General features: G+C 37.1%; 1 long non-coding RNA gene across 5 annotated transcripts; it reads left to right on the forward strand.

The window, feature by feature from the left end:
• Positions 1-336: 336 nt before the first annotated feature.
• LOC114542956 lies at positions 337-13,615 on the forward strand. 5 transcript variants are annotated; one of them, XR_003689822.1, is made up of 7 exons: positions 337-682; positions 2,732-2,780; positions 7,485-7,533; positions 8,527-8,575; positions 8,739-8,840; positions 10,009-10,081; positions 12,539-12,606. It is a non-coding gene; the product is annotated as an uncharacterized LOC114542956 (long non-coding RNA). The 5 variants fall into 5 exon arrangements; XR_003689821.1 differs by lacking the exon at positions 12,539-12,606 and adding an exon at positions 11,103-11,153; XR_003689820.1 differs by lacking the exon at positions 12,539-12,606 and adding an exon at positions 13,552-13,615 and having other exon boundaries at positions 338-682.
• Positions 13,616-17,130: the final 3,515 nt, after the last annotated feature.

Genomic DNA, 17,130 nt, shown 5'->3' on the forward strand with positions numbered 1-17,130 from the left:
CGCAACCACATCAGCGATCATAACTCGGATTATGTATAGTAAGACTGAAAAGATATACATGCAATGTCTATGAATATATAAAAGGCAAGCTGCCCCCATGAACAAAGGGCAGGGGGGGGGGCAGCTGCCCCATGGTTCCAGCACCTCTGGTTGATTTTATCTTTGCATAATACTAATTAAGTTGTTGATGTAGTTATACTAGAAATTCATGCATGAAGCACCCCTTGCCATTTTATAATATGGAATAGCAAGTTTATATATTAAATGACTCAGTACTGGCAAAGCATCCATAGCAAATATTTTTATGATTTGGTGCAATATATAGTCATAAAATGTGTTTATATATTTGCTGCTGATTTAAAATATATACACTTATTTCCCCTAGAAATAGTCTGCCTATCAAAATTCTTGAGAGATTCTGTTTTAAAAGACACGGTAAAGTTTTAAGTGCGACAGAGTCCCTCCCTCATTGCTGCTACCGTGCTTTAAATGACTTTTAAATACGAAATGCAAGCATATTCTTTGTTTGGCTATATGACAAGCCAAGTGCGTGGCCATGCAAGTTTCTGACATGGACATATTTATTTTTCTTCTGGATAATATAATCATTTAACACAATTCTCTGTTACCTAGACTGACTGTTTCACAGCACATTCGTATACTTTTACAGCAAATCATTTTGGTAAGTTATTTTTCCTGTCTGTGTCTTTAACTCTTAGTTATATATATCTTTTTATAGTGACACTTTATAAACACAGCATAGGCAATATATTTGCTATTTAAGATGAAAAAATATCTATTTTACTCTAATGCTTTTGATTCCTAGGATATTAATTAGTGTTCAAATTCTGTCACCCCTTGATTGTTTGTTCTGAATCAAATGATGGTTGGTTTAGTGCATAAATTGTCTATTGCTGAGTCGTCCCCGTTTGCGACCAATTTTGTTAATCTGTAACTTTATTGTAACTCCATGCATGTTTCTAAAGCGAATTGCTGGCATCTTTTGAACGTTTCTTTGTGTTCTTCCATGCACGATTTTACTAGAAATGTATTCCCTTTATTTGACGATTTTCATTCTTTCGTTTAAATCCAATGCACCACATGGGGCACTGTGCAATAGACCTTTAGACACAAAAAAATACAAAAGAAGACAAAAAAAAATATGCAATGAGCAACGCATGAGCAACTTAAAATAGAATTCAATAATGGAATTGGATATTGCAGGGAACATGATTTAAGTTCTTTGAAACTGTATACTGCGAGTTGCATGAGCAGAAGTTAAACTTATTTTGTCACAGACATCATGTTGGCTCATTTAATGCATTGGGAGGGCACTGAAACATTGGATCTTTGGATCCTTAGGTTATATAACTCTGAACCCTTATATCTTAAAAGGGTGTAATCTCGCACCTACGCACCTAATGCACCTGTAAATAGTCTGCCTATCAAAATTCTTGAGAGTTTATCTTTTAAAAGACACAGTAAAGTTTTAAGTGCGACAGAGTCCCTCACTCATTGCTGCTACCGTGCTTTAAATGACTTTTAAATACAAAATGCAAGCATATTCTTATTTTAAGTGTATGACAAGCGAAGAACGTGGCAATGCAAGTTTCTGACATGGACATATTTGTTTTTCTTATGGATAATATAATCATTTAACACAATTCTCTGTTTCTTAGACTGACTGTTTCATAGCACATTTGTATACTTTTACAGCAAATCATTTTGGTAAGTTATTTTTCCTGTCATTGTTTTTAACTCTTAGTTATTTATATCTTTTTATAGTGACACTTTATAAACACAGCATAGGCAATATATTTGCTATTTAAGATGGAATAATATCTATTTTACTCTTATGCTTTGGATTCCTAGGATATTAATTAGTGTTCAAATTCTGTCACCCCTTGATTGTTTGTTCTGAATCAAATGATGGTCGGTTCAGTGCATAAATTGTCTATTGCTGAGTCGTCCCCGTTTGCGACCAATTTTGTTAATCTGTGACTTTATTGTAACTCCATGCATGTTTCTAAACGGAATTGCTGGCATCTTTTGAACATTTCTTGGTGTTCTTCCATGCACCATATTATTAGAAATGTAACCCTTTATTTGACGATTTTTATTTTTTCGTTTAAATCCAATGCACCACATAAGAAACTGTGCAATAGACCTTTAGACACAAAAAAAATACAAAAAAAGACAAAGAAAAAATATGCAATGAGCAACGCATGAGCAACTTAAAATACTGTAGAATTCAATAATGCAATTGAATATTGCAGGGAACATGATTTAAGTTCTTTGAGTACTGTATACTACGAGTTGGATGAGCAGAAGTTAAAATTATTTTGCGACAGACGTGATGTTGGCTCATTAATGCATTGGGAGGGCACTGAAACTTTGGATCTTTGGATCCTTAGGTTATATAACTCTGAACCCTTATATCTTGAAAGGGTGTAATCTCGCACCTACGCACCTAATGCACCTGTAAATAGTCTGCCTATCAAAATTCTTGAGAGATTCTGTTTTAAAAAACACGATAAAGTTTTAAGTGCGATAGAGTCCCTCCCTCATTGCTGCTACTGTGCTTTAAATGACGTTTAAATACAAAATGCAAGCATATTCTTATTATGGCTATATGACAAGCCAAGTACGTGGCCATGCAAGTTTCTGACATGGACATATTTGTTTTTCCTATGGATAATATAATCACTTAACACAATTCTCTGTTTCTTAGACTGACTGTTTCACAGCACATTCGTATACTTTTACAGCAAATCATTTTGGTAAGTTATTTTTCCTGTCGGTGTTTTTAACTCTTAGTTATTTATATCTTTTTATAGTGACACTTTATAAACACAGCATAGGCAATATATTTGCTATTTAAGATGGAATAATATCTATTTTACTCTTATGCTTTGGATTCCTAGGATATTAATTAGTGTTCAAATTCTGTCACCCCTTGATTGTTTGTTCTGAATCAAATGATGGTCGGTTCAGTGCATAAATTGTCTATTGCTTAGTCGTCCCCGTTTGCGACCAATTTTTTTATCTGTAACTTTATTTTAACTCCATGATGTTTCTAAACCGAATTGCTGGCATCTGTTGAACGTTTCTTCGTGTTCTTCCATGCACCATTTTACTAGAAATGTATTCCCTTTTTTGACGATTTTAATTCTTTCGTTTAAATCCAATGCACCACACGGGGCACTGTGCAATAGACCTTTAGACACAAAAAAAATACAAAAGAAGACAAAGAAAAAATATGCAATGCGCAACGCATGAGCAACTTAAAATACTGTAGAATTCAATAATGCAATGGGATATTGCAGGGAACATTATTTAAGTTCTTTGAGTACTGTATACTGCGAGTTGCATGAGCAGAAGTTAAAATTATTTTGCGAGAGACGTCATGTTGGCTCATTAATGCATTGGGAGGGCACTGAAACTTTGGATCTTTGGATCCTTAGGTTATATAATTCTTAACCCTTATATCTTGAAAGGGTGTAATCTCGTGCCTACGCACCTTAGTCACTTGTAAATAGTCTGCCTATCAAAATTCTTGAGAGATTCGTTTTAAAAGACACGGTAAAGTTTTAAGTGCGACAGAGTCCCTCCCTCATTGCTGCTACTGTGCTTTAAATGACTTTTAAATACAAAATGCAAGCATACTCTTATTTTGGCTGTATGACAAGCGAAGTACGTGGCCATACAAGTTTCTGACATGGACATATTTGTTTTTCCTATGGATAATATAATCACTTAACACAATTCTCTGTTTCTTAGACCGACTGTTTCACAGCACATTCGTATACTTTTACAGCAAATCATTTTGGTAAGTTTTTTTTCCTGTCTGTGTCTTTAACTCTTAGTTATTTATATCTTTTTATAGTGACACTTTATAAACACAGCATAGGCAATATATTTGCTATTTAAGATGGAATAATATCTATTTTACTCTTATGCTTTGGATTCCTAGGATATTAATTAGTGTTCAAATTCTGTCACCCCTTGATTGTTTGTTCTGAATCAAATGATGGTCGGTTCAGTGCATAAATTGTCTATTGCTGAGTCGTGCCCGTTTGCGACGAATTTTGTAATTCTGTAACTTTATTGTAACTCCATGCATGTTTCTAAAGCGAATTGCTGGCATCTTTTGAACATTTCTTCGTGTTCTTTCATGCACCATATTATTAGAAATGTAACCCTTTATTTGACGATTTTCATTTTTTCGTTTAAATCCAATGCACCACATGGGGCACTGTGCAATAGACCTTTAGACACAAAAAAAATACAAAAGAAGACAAAGAAAAAATATGCAATGAGCAACGCATGAGCAACTTAGAACAGAATTCAATAATGCAATTGAATATTGCCGGGAACATGATTTAAGTTCTTTGAGTACTGTATACTGCGAGTTGCATGAGCAGAAGTTAAAATTATTTTGCCACAGACGTGATGTTGGCTCATTAATGCATTGGGAGGGCACTGAAACTTTATATCTTTGGATCCTTAGGTTATATAACTCTGAACCCTTATATCTTGAAAGGGTGTAATCTCGCACCTACGCACCTAATGCACCTGTAAATAGTCTGCTTATCAAAATTCTTGTGAGATTCTGTTTTAAAAAACACGATAAAGTTTTAAGTGCGATAGAGTCCCTCCCTCATTGTTGCTACTGTGCTTTAGATGACTTTTAAATACAAAATGCAAATGTGGTCTTTGTTCCTATTTTAACTCAAACCTTAATTTTACCGAATTAACTGACTTAGGCGATCCTGAAATTGAGAGTCAATGGTTTTTAATCAAAATGGATCGATTACCCCGAGGAATAAACTCCATTATCCTGGGAACAGTTTATCACCCCCCCCAAAGCGATGACCACGCGCTTCGAACGCATATCTTCAAATGTTTAGATTCCTCACTGGCCAACTATCCTAATTCCGCTGTCCTGGTTCTCGGAGATTTTAACCAATTTAAGCCAGGAAATCTGTGCAATTCCTTTAGATTGAAAACTCTGGTCACCAAGCCTACCAGGGGAAGTAATATCCTTGATCAAGCATTTTCAACTTTATCGGCTTACTACGATGCTACCATCCTGCCACCTATTGGCCAATCTGATCATTCTAGCATATTACTTCAACCCACTTCACCACATGCTCCAAGCATACCCACCACACGACTCCAAAAGCGTGATTATCGTGTTTCCAACAAACGAAACTTGATATCCTGCCTGGACTCGGTCAATTGGACACCGCTCATGAGGCTAAATTCATGTGACGATCAACTGGATTTGTTCCAGTCTGTGGTTCATGGTGCTTTGAATTCATGTATTCCCATGCGTACTGTTAAACTCCATCCCAACGATAAACCATGGATTACTCCCGCTATTAAAGAATCCATTAAGAAACGTCAACAAGCTTGGTTGAATAATGACCTTCCCAAATTTAATGTTTATCGCAATAAAGTGATAAAACTCTGTAAAAGTGCACGTCGAAGATTCTATAACGACAAAATCAATCACATGAACCAGAGCAATCCTAAAAAGTGGTGGGACGGTATCAAGCAGTTGTCAGGAATGTCCAACCCCCCTCCGTTTAATAGCCTAGCCATAAACGGCACCGTCTTGAGAGACTTTGAACTTGCCACCGTCATTAATGAATCCTTCTGCAGTGCTGCTGCTGATATACCGCATTTAAATTTCACTCCAGTACCCGTTTCCAATGTTCCTGATAGATACGTCATTACGTGTGATGCTGTTGAACTTGCATTGGCAGGTGTTAACGATCGTAAGTCTGTAGGACCTGATGAGATCCCCAATTGGATCCTGAAAACATGTGCCGCAAATATTAGCTACCCTGTATGCTCCATGTTTAACTCTTCCATTAGAGAAGGTCGTGTACCTGATCTGTGGAAATGCGCGGATGTTCTCCCTTTAAGCAAGATCCCTACACCGAAATCTATTGATACGGACCTTAGACCTATATCCCTCACGGCAGTACTGAGCAAGATCCTTGAGTCTTTCGTGTTCAATTGGCTTGCACCCTTTGTTATGCCATTCATTGATCCCCTCCAGTTTGGCTGTGTGAAAAAGTCCTCAACGACTCACGCCCTCGTGCACCTAATCCACCATTGGCTTTCGGCCCTGGAAACACCTAATACCATTATTCGATCCTGCTTTATTGATTTTTCCAAAGCGTTTGATCGAATTGACCATAACATTCTAATGCGCAAATTACAACTCCTCAACGTTCCACCCGTGTTATTAAACTGGTGTTCAAGTTTCCTTCAAGGCAGACAACAGCGCGTTAAATTAAAATCTTGTAAATCTGATTGGAAAGAAATCAATGCTGGAGTTCCGCAAGGCACAAAATTGGGGCCTTTGTTCTTTCTTATAATGGTCAATGATCTATCCAGTGAACTACCACTGTACAAGTACGTTGATGATTGTGCTATTTCTGAAGTTGTTAGAGTATGTGAACCGGCTTTTCCAAAATTACAGCAAGAACTCGATAAGGTGTCTCAGTGGTCGAATGTGAACAACATGAAATTAAACGTAAAAAAACTAAAGATTTCACCGTGTCCTTCTTGATCAATCAACCCCCGGCACAACCCTTGCTTGTCAATAACCTACCTCTGGAGGCTGTGAACTCTATCAAACTCCTGGGAGTAAATTTAACCTCCGATCTCAAGTGGACCACACACATCAGGCACATATCCTCTAAAGCAAGCAAACGCCTGTATGCCTTAAGGCTATTAAGAAGAAATGGTGTCCAACCTAGTGATCTTAAGGCGGTATATTGTAGTTTCATCAGACCTGTCCTGGAATATGCATGTCCAGTTTGGCATACCTCACTACCTAATTTCCTCACCGTTGAATTGGAACATATTCAGCAACGTGCGTTCAAAATTATTTTTCCCCATTTGTCCTACACCGAAAGCCTTAAAGACCTGAATTTACCTACCTTAGAAGCGAGAAGGGAACGGTTATGCAGAACCTTTTATAAAAATAATTATAATGACCCTTCGGGTAAAATTTCTAGTCTATTACCCAAACTTTTAACCCATGAGTACGATCTCAGACATCCTCGATCGATCTCTCTTTTTAAATGTCGAACGAAACGCTATAATGATAGCTTTTTGCCGTATTGCATACGTAAATGGAACTCATTTTAATATTTTAATATTTTAGAACCTAATGTTAGCATATCTTTTTGTAGTTATGGTATTAACATGTTAGTAATTGTATTTCTGAGTATTTTATCACTGTAAATATGTAAATAGTCTTATTTCTGATACTTGTAAACTTGTGTTTTTCAGTTCGTTTTTGAACTGCCATTCAAGTATTTTAATAATAATCACAATCACAATCATATTCTTATTTTGGCTATATGACAAGCCAAGTACGTGGCCATGCAAGTTTCTGACATGGACATATTTGTTTTTCCTATGGATAATATAATCACTTAACACAATTCTCTGTTTCTTAGACTGACTGTTTCACAGCAGATTCGTATACTTTTACAGCAAATCATTTTGGTAAGTTATTTTCCTGTCTGTGTCTTTAACGCTTAGTTATTTTTTTCTTTTATTGTGACACTTTATAAACACAGCATAGGCAATATATTTGCTATTTAAGATGGAATAATATCTATTTTACTCTTATGCTTTGGATTCCTAGGATATTAATTAGTGTTCAAATTCTGTCACCCCTTGATTGTTTGTTCTGAATCAAATGATGGTCGGTTCAGTGCATAAATTGTCTATTGCTTAGTCGTCCCCGTTTGCGACCAATTTTTTATCTGTAACTTTATTTTAACTCCATGATGTTTCTAAACCGAATTGCTGGCATCTTTTGAACGTTTCTTCGTGTTCTTCCATGCACCATTTTACTAGAAATGTATTCCCTTTTTTGACGATTTTAATTCTTTCGTTTAAATCCAATGCACCACACGGGGCACTGTGCAATAGACCTTTAGACACAAAAAAATACAAAAGAAGACAAAGAAAAAATATGCAATGCGCAACGCATGAGCAACTTAAAATACTGTAGAATTCAATAATGCAATGGGATATTGCAGGGAACATTATTTAAGTTCTTTGAGTACTGTATACTGCGAGTTGCATGAGCAGAAGTTAAAATTTTGCGAGAGACGTCATGTTGGCTCATTAATGCATTGGGAGGGCACTGAAACTTTGGATCTTTGGATCCTTAGGTTATATAATTCTTAACCCTTATATCTTGAAAGGGTGTAATCTCGTGCCTACGCACCTTAGTCACTTGTAAATAGTCTGCCTATCAAAATTCTTGAGAGATTCGTTTTAAAAGACACGGTAAAGTTTTAAGTGCGACAGAGTCCCTCCCTCATTGCTGCTACTGTGCTTTAAATGACTTTTAAATACAAAATGCAAGCATATTCTTATTTTGGCTGTATGACAAGCGAAGTACGTGGCCATACAAGTTTCTGACATGGACATATTTGTTTTTCCTATGGATAATATAATCACTTAACACAATTCTCTGTTTCTTAGACCGACTGTTTCACAGCACATTCGTATACTTTTACAGCAAATCATTTTGGTAAGTTTTTTTCCTGTCTGTGTCTTTAACTCTTAGTTATTTATATCTTTTTATAGTGACACTTAAATTTATAAACACAGCATAGGTAATATATTTGCTATTTAAGATGAAATAGTATCTATTTTACTCCTAACATCTTTTTCCCTGCAATATATATTTTTAGGATGGAACATGTGAGAAATCCTTTTGACCTTTGTTACATTGACCCATTTAAAAGATCACTATTAAGCAAACTTTGACTGAGAGTTTTTTAATGATGCATGTGGTAAGTTTATTACAATTTTTGTTAACATTTAACAAAATCTACTTTGTCACTGTTACACTATGCAATTTTCTTGCAACTCTTAGTGCAATTATAGTTTTGAGGGATGTTAGATTGTAGCGAGTGTTCGAAATTTTAAAAAAGTTAGCAGGTCGTAATAAATGTTCGTATTTGACAACATTAGATGCCGCGGGAGTAGAATTGCATTGCAAATTGTAAGAAAAGTTTGGTGAAGATAGGTAAATTGCCTCTTCACAACAGTTTGTTAATTATAGCGGCTTATATTTTCACTCACGTCATCCCTACAAGTTTTCAACACATCAGGACTTGTGCAAGAACTTTTACACTGTGAGGACTTACTGTACACTCAGGTCCCCATAAAGTCATCCCTACAAGTTTCAACACATCAGGACTTGTGCAAGAATTTTCACACTGTGAGGACTTACTGTACACTCAGGTCCCCATAAAGTCATTGCTACAAGTTTTCAACACATCAGGACTTGTTCAGGAACTTTCACATTGCGAGGACTTACTGTACACTCAGGTCCCCATAAAGTCATCCCTACAAGTTTTCAACACATCAGGACTTGTGCAAGAATTTTCACACTGTGAGGACTTACTGTACACTCAGGTCCCCATAAAGTCATTGGTACAAGTTTTCAACACATCAAGACTTGTTCAAGAACTATTACACTGTGAGGACTTACTGTATACACACTCAGGTCCCCATAAAGTCATCCCTACAAGTTTCCAATACATGCGTGCGCGTGTGCTGCGATTTTATCAAGACTCAGGCGTTCGCGGCGATTATTTCTGTGTTATGGCTAGCCATTTAATTTTGCGAATGCCCAAAAACGAAATTAGTAATTGAACTTGTAAAGTTGTTTGTAAGTTCTTTGTTGTTATAAACTGCATTTTTGATAGTCCCACAAAGTTACGAATAATTCGTAACATCACCCAAAAATTTAGAGTCAAATTTGCAATGAATTTGTTGGCAATTTGCTGGTATATATACGTCTTCACATCCTCATCCAATTCTTAGTTCTCTTAGTTACTCATCAAAATCATCAGGTATTCTTGCGCTAGCTCTTTCCATCAAATCAGAAAGTTTCTTATCCCAGTCAGTTCCACTTTTTGGGTGGGATTACATATGTACGTAAATTTTATTTAGTTACGAATCAGTGCAGCGAACGAGTGTACTTAGCGATCCTTCACAGAGAGGAAATGATTAACCGTACAATAAGGTAACTTGTGACATTTTCCTGTAATAATTTTTGATACATGTAAGATATGGGAGGACATTTTGTTTAGTCACGATAATAACTATCAGGACTTGTACTATAATTTTCACATCATTTTTCAAGATAAACTAGGATAGTGCAAAGTTAATTTTCATGCCCTCTAAGCAACCAGACGTTTGTCCCTACATAAACATTTAACTTATGGTAGTAAAAATATAAAGAACTAGGTTAAACATTAGTCATCACTCTTAATCAAACCGAAAATTACTCAAAGTACTCAAATTTCGTTAGTCTGGATATTATGGTAGGGCCAAATACGAAGTAAAATAAGTCGTGACTTATTTAAGACGCGACTTAAATAAGACGCGAGCTGGTATAAATAGTTAGATGATTTTTTCGCTTATTATTTCCGTATTTAATGTTGTTGCCGCTCCACGTATCGCTTTTTTTTGCTGCAATTTATCTCTTTATGGTGTCAGCTTTGCTTACATTTTCAGCAATTCTGATTTCTGACTTTTTCGGCCGTTTTTAATTTAATTAAGACGCGTCTAAAATATGAACAGGTAAAATCTCTGTTCTTATCTAAGTCGCGACTTACATGGCACGGGTCTTACCTAACACGCGAACAAGCATTTTGGTTCGTTTATACGACGAGGTCGCATCTTACTTAAGTCGCGTCTTAATTAAATAAGTCGACTCGTGACTTATTTTTCCTCCTATAAATGGCCCTATGGTCATTATAATATACGAGGTGTTTGCGGCTTATCGTTCGCGTTTGCGCATGTGCTAAAGTATGAAAGTCAATGAATAATTTTCATATGTGTAATAGATGTGTCTGAAGTGTATTTTCGCAAATATATTGCTTCGAGGAAATATTTCAAAATCAAGCGTAAATAGAGATTAAAGTGTAACAAATTGTCTGGCGTTCGAATCCTCGATATTATTTGCGCGCATTTTGTCTCCAGTTCGGAACTGTGTGAAAGACCATAGAAAGACCCGGTATTATAAACTTCATTAAAAACAGGGTGTAATTGGTGCCTTCACAAGTATTTCTGGCGTACAAAGACTTTCCGTATAAATGCTTCGCAGCCCTCACAGGTCAGTCTGGATGTCACATTATTGAATGTTTATGTAAAATATTACATTTATTTGGTGGAAAAACTATTAGTTACTTTTGATATTTTTTTGAAATTCCATCCTGTTGATTTACTACTTTTGAACACATCATGTTTAAGACTGTTAAACAGGAATAAAAATAATATACCTATATCATATTATTCAATTATATATTGGAATAAGATTGATAATTAGAATTCTTCTTTAGGTACCAGTTGTCAAGTCCAGTTATAAAGGGCATCATTGATGGAATCTGATTGGTGATACAAGTTACAACCGAAGCAAAATTGAGTCTAACATATCCTCATGTCCCTGCATTTTGATCAAAGGACTGATTAAAACCCATCAGCCAAATACTATAGACCAGGAATTGTCTAGCATTTAGAAACAATGACTGTGAGTATGTGGAACTTATAAGACCTGAAATGCATTCCACCTAAAAGAAAACGTATGTCTTACAATAGTAAACCGCACATACTAGTATCCATAAAGTAGATCACTGCTGCTTCAGTGTTTTAACACTGTTGAGTTCTAATTATTATGGCTATCAGGAATAAACAAGTAATTTAAGTCAACGAAAAAACAATGTATTAACTGCTGTGTTGGTATATTTTAATATTTGATGGATTTTCTTACTGAAATAAGATACTACCATACAATTTAACCCTGTATTAATTAATAATAGCTGAGGAGTTTCATTAAAATTTGTAGTTTGTAGCAAGGAATGGATTGTGTGAAATATGTTTTAAGCATTGTGCATTGCAATTTAACTAACAGGTGCCAGGTACCCCAAGTTTTTTTTTAATATCTAAAATGATCCTCCCTTTAATAGGGAGATCTATATCAGTAACGCATGGAAAAGGTCCAGAATGTTTTGATTGCAAACAACCATAGCCAGGCACATTTGTATTAAACTGGAACATTTTCTGGGTGTGGTTGATAGATCCACCTGAAAATTCATTGATTGTCCTCTTCCCTGAATTCCATCTCTAGCTCCTTGTCCTGCTCACTCCACAGGTTTTAATTAGAGTATAATTCTGAATCCTATAATATTATAACAGGGTATGAAGGTCAGCCGGATATATTTTATTAACTTCCAAGTTTACTCGAATTGAGTTAGAGGTCATTTAAATTCGGAACAAAATTACTAGAGTATCATCCTTTACCAAATTTAATAATCCAACAATCATGCACTGTAAACATCAGGGTTGGCAAATCTTCTTATCTTATTTCTTCTTACTGTATATCTTCTTATATTAATGTAAGAAATAAGAAGTTTTTAATTTTAAAAGAATCTTATATGCAACCCTGGTAAACATTATAATATAATTATCTCAAACTTAGATACAATCCTGACAAACTTACCATATGGCCACTGTCGCTCTCTGGAAATTTTAATTGATCATACAGGTATCGAAATTCTCTTCAATGCACTTGCTTGGAGAACACTACCCAAAATTTTGCAGTGGTAGAAATTTCACTCATTCTAAAGCCACTCAGGTTGCGACATAAACGCCGGTTTAATCGGCTTGTTTTTAATGTTTTATTAACGATACACGCACAAAAATTGTCAAATTGATCCACGATATATGTTCCAGTGGTAGTTTTTATAATATTTAAATGTTAGTGATCTAAATGACAATTGTTGAATTGTTTTATAAAACTCCACTCCTGACGCGTCCGCCATTTTAATTTAGTTGTGGAATACTTCATGTTGTGCAAATGAACTGGATTAAAAACAAAAAATGTAAACAAAGCCAACCTCGTACCCAGGAACCCAGGGTCTTTTTACCTCCGCCGCGGAGGCCTTGGAGCTTGAAAAAAAGCTCGCACATGCGCAAAAGCGACTGTAATCTAGCTTTAAATAAGTCGCGACTTATTTTTTCTCCTATAAATTATGTCTGTGATGCGGATACTTCGACGCGTAAATCGATACAAAGCAATATACTTATAATCAATACTGTATACAGCCAAAATGATTTGATTACTGCACAAAATGCGCGTTTTGTATGGTATAAATGATTTACTATATGCAGAGTATCAGGTACGGACTTGCTATCGACATAATATAAATTCGTGTAAGAGATGAATCAATGTATAAACTATACAGCGTCGTTTAATTTAAGGTTTCATTGCTTAAGTTTTAAAATTTGTAAAACTGATCAGAATTAACTATTGTCTAAAAATGACTAATCTTTTAAAATCAATAAGAATTACCATGGTTATACATTCGAGTCCCCACAATGTTTACACAAACGTTGCATGGTCCCCACAATGATTACACTCAAATTTTCAAGTCCCCACAACGTTTACACTATGAAGTCCCCATAACGCATGTTTTATGAAATTTTACACAGGTCCCCACAATGTAGGGAAAACTTACGCCATCAGAGGTCCCCACAACGCCATCTGCGTACGTATGTATGTGTTATGTCTGAGTGCATGTATCTTCGTTTTTATTCGTTGTATGTTGAACCCGCCTTCTTCTAAAGGTAAGGCAAGTACATCGCGGTTGACGAGTGGTGCTTTCTTATTCCAGAAAAATCGGTAGATTATTTGCTCGATTTGTTGTATGCTTTGCTCTGGCATATGTATAGTCGTTGCAGTATACCACAGTATAGATGTCAGTAGGCCGTTTATCACTAGCGCTTTGCCTTTGTGACTTAATTCTCGGTGTGACCAGGCATTGATAATTCCCTCAAGTTTTTGTATTTTGTTGTCTACGTTGAGGCTTGTACAATCTATGTTTCCGAAGTAGATGCCTAGTAGTTTTTCAGGTATGTAGTCGTTATACCATTCAAAACCGAAAAGTTGGTCTGTTCTGTTTCGGAAATGTCCCGTCCAGAGTCCTTTGCATTTTTCTACGTTTATTTTAGCCCCTGAGCCGCGCTCATATAGATTGAATGTTTGAAACGCTTCCGTGATGCTTTGATCGTCTTCAAGAAGGAGTGTTGTGTCGTCCGCATATTGCGATAGTATGATTTCCTCTGTTGAATTTGGTAGCCGAAGGCCTTTTACTTTCGCATTTTTGGCAGATGTATTGCTAGAATTTCAGCCGTCAATATGTACAGTGGCATGCTTAAGGGGCAGCCCTGTCTCAGTCCTCGTTCTATATTTACAAAAGCTGTCATCCAACCGTTGGTTTTAATTGAGCTGAAAACAGAATTGTACAGAAGTTTGATCCACTTGATGAATTGTGGTCCGAAGCCGAATTTTTCTAGTGTGCGGAATAAGAATCTGTGGTCTACTCGGTCAAATGCTTTTAATTGATCGACTGTTATTATAGCTAGTTTTTGTTTGGTTTCATTGGCATAAAGAATTGCATCTCGTATTAAGCTGGCGTTGTCGTTAATCGTGCGACCTGAGATACATGCTGTTTGATCTGTGTGGATAATTTTAGGAAGTACCTTTGACAGTCTGTGCGCTAGAGCTTTGGTTAGTAGCTTATAATCGGTTGTTAATAAGGTGATTGGCCGCCAGTTTTTTAGTCGTGTCCGATCATTTTTCTTAAATATCAGTGTAATGACACCGCGGCGTTGCGTGATGGTTAAGATGCCGTGATCAAATGCGTGGTTGTAAATTTCAGCTAATGTGGTTCTTAGGATATTCCAAAAGTGTTTATAGAAGTCTGCCGTGAGGCCGGCTAAACCAGGTGATTTGTTTAGTTGCATGCCATCGAGCGCATTTTTTAGTTCAGCGACTGTTATATCTCCTTCGCATGATTCTCTTTCCTCGTCTGTGAGTGTTGGGGTTTCTACATCAAGGAGTTGTTTTTGTGCTTGCTCGTCTATTTGCTCTGCTGTGTATAGCGATTTGTAGAAAGCGTGTACTTCCTTAAGTATATCCTGTTGTTCTGTAATCGTTTCATTATTGTCTTTGGTCAGGATTTTAATTGTTTGCTCCGCTTGTCGCCGTTTTTCTAGCGAATAAAAATAGCGTGTGCTTTTTTCACCCTTTTCCGTATATTCCGCCTTTGTTCTGATTTTTACACCTTCAAGCTCGCGCAGATCTAATTGTTTCAGCTCGTTTTTCGCCGCAAGATATTGTGTGACGTCTTCGTCCTTTCCTGTCATGGTCGCTGTTTGTTGGAGTCTTTTGACTCTCTGTTCTAAGATGTTACGCTCTTGTCGTTCTCTTTTTCGCTCTAATGTGCTGTGTTTTATGGCTATTTCTTTAAATTTTTGTTCCGCTTTGTCCCACCATGCTAGAGGGTTTGGGTAGTTGTCAATTTGCGTGTTCCATTCGGTCCAGAATTCTTTGATTTCCTCATTAAATTGTGCGTTTGACAGTAAGGTGTTGTTGAAGTGCCAATATCCGTTGCCTCTAGTGAGTTTTACTAGGTCTAGCGTAATTAACGTCGCATCGTGATCTGAGTGTTGGAATGGTTTAATCTCTGTTTGTGTTACGTTTCGGTCTAACCGTCTAACGTTTTACTGATAAGTATTCTGTCAATTCGTGTTCTGTTTGTGCGGTTTTTAACGCGGTCATGAAGGCCTGCCCAGGTGTATTCACGTTTGGTAGGGTTTCTTTGACGCCATATGTCAGTTAGGTTGAGTTTTGTCATAAGGTTTTGTAGTACTATCCTAGCAGTTTGCCTCGCAATAGGTGGTGCGTCTGGTAGTCTGTCATATGCCGAAAGAGCTAAGTTCGTGTCACCTCCAATGACGTTGTTATGGTCTGTTGAGGTGTCTTGTTCTAAGTCTAAATAAAATTGTCTCCGTTCAATGTCGGTCCCGGGTGCGTAAACGTTTACTAGGTTGAGTTGTAGTTCGTCAATTTCGAGCAAAGCCGAAATGACGCGTCCGTCTCTGTCTTTTTTTGTGAGAGCGATGTTACAGTCGAGACGTGGGTTAAGCAGGATTGCAGTGCCGCGTGCGTTGGCTGTGCCATTGCTAAAGAGTATGTTATGTCCCCAGTCTTTCCGTATGTCGTCTTCAAGTTCGTTTGTCCAGTGTGTTTCTTGTAAGAAAATAACGTCGTATTTGTGCCGTTTAAAAAAGTTAAAGGCTGTTTTTCGTCTGTTTGTCTGTCGTAGTCCTTGTGCATTTACAGTTATAATACTAAACATTATACTAATTAATAAGGAATTGAAATATATTGTCTTAATATTGAATGTTAAAATTACCTATTACCAGAAAGTTCTTGTCTCTTCTTCATGTGGTTGTTTTCTCCATTCTGTTGTGCTTGGATTTTTTGGCGTTGCCTGTTCCTTCGTCCGTTGATGTACCGGTCGTTCTCCGAATCGGTGTTGTCTGTGGAGTGCGGCCGTTTCAATTGCGATTCGTTCGGTGCTGGTGGGGTAACTGAGGGTGTGTGATTGTCCGTTTCCATTTCTTCTTTTTCGTTTGCTTTCTCGGTTTGTTCTTGTTGTTCCGTTTCTTTGGGTTGTTCGTCATTTTCTGTGCGTTTCTCTTCGGCTTCGGTTTGGTCTTGAGGTTTGGCGGTTTCCATGTTTTTCGTAGGACAATCTATTGCGATGTGCCCAAGGATATTGCAGCGTCGGCATTCGGTGTGTGCACATTTTCTTCGGCTGTGCCCGAACTCTTTACAGGTTGCGCAGTGTGGCTGCTGTCCCGAGTGGATAACTTTGCACCATTCGCTGTCTATTCGAAGAGAATAGGGGATTGATGGTTGTACGAGGACCATCCTCACAAGGCGGTTTCCGTTCTCAATACCGGCCAGTTCGTGTCCGCTTTTGTATTTTAGTCGTACGATTGGCCCCTTTATTTCTCCATACGAGGATAAAACTTTTACTATGTCTTCGTCTGCGATATATGCACGAAGGCCGAGAAGGAAGACATTTGTGTAGTAGCCTTTCGGCGGATTGCATGACACGTGAGATGACCCCAACTCGAAGCCGTGCTCGATCAGAATTTCAGCGTGATCCTTTCCGTTTAACTCAGCCAGATATTCGCCAGGGCGAAGTTCTTGTAGGA

This window comes from Dendronephthya gigantea, unplaced genomic scaffold, assembly GCF_004324835.1.
Source record: "Dendronephthya gigantea isolate DGI-Jeju-01 unplaced genomic scaffold, DenGig_1.0 000415F, whole genome shotgun sequence".
Taxonomy (NCBI): domain Eukaryota; kingdom Metazoa; phylum Cnidaria; class Anthozoa; order Malacalcyonacea; family Nephtheidae; genus Dendronephthya; species Dendronephthya gigantea.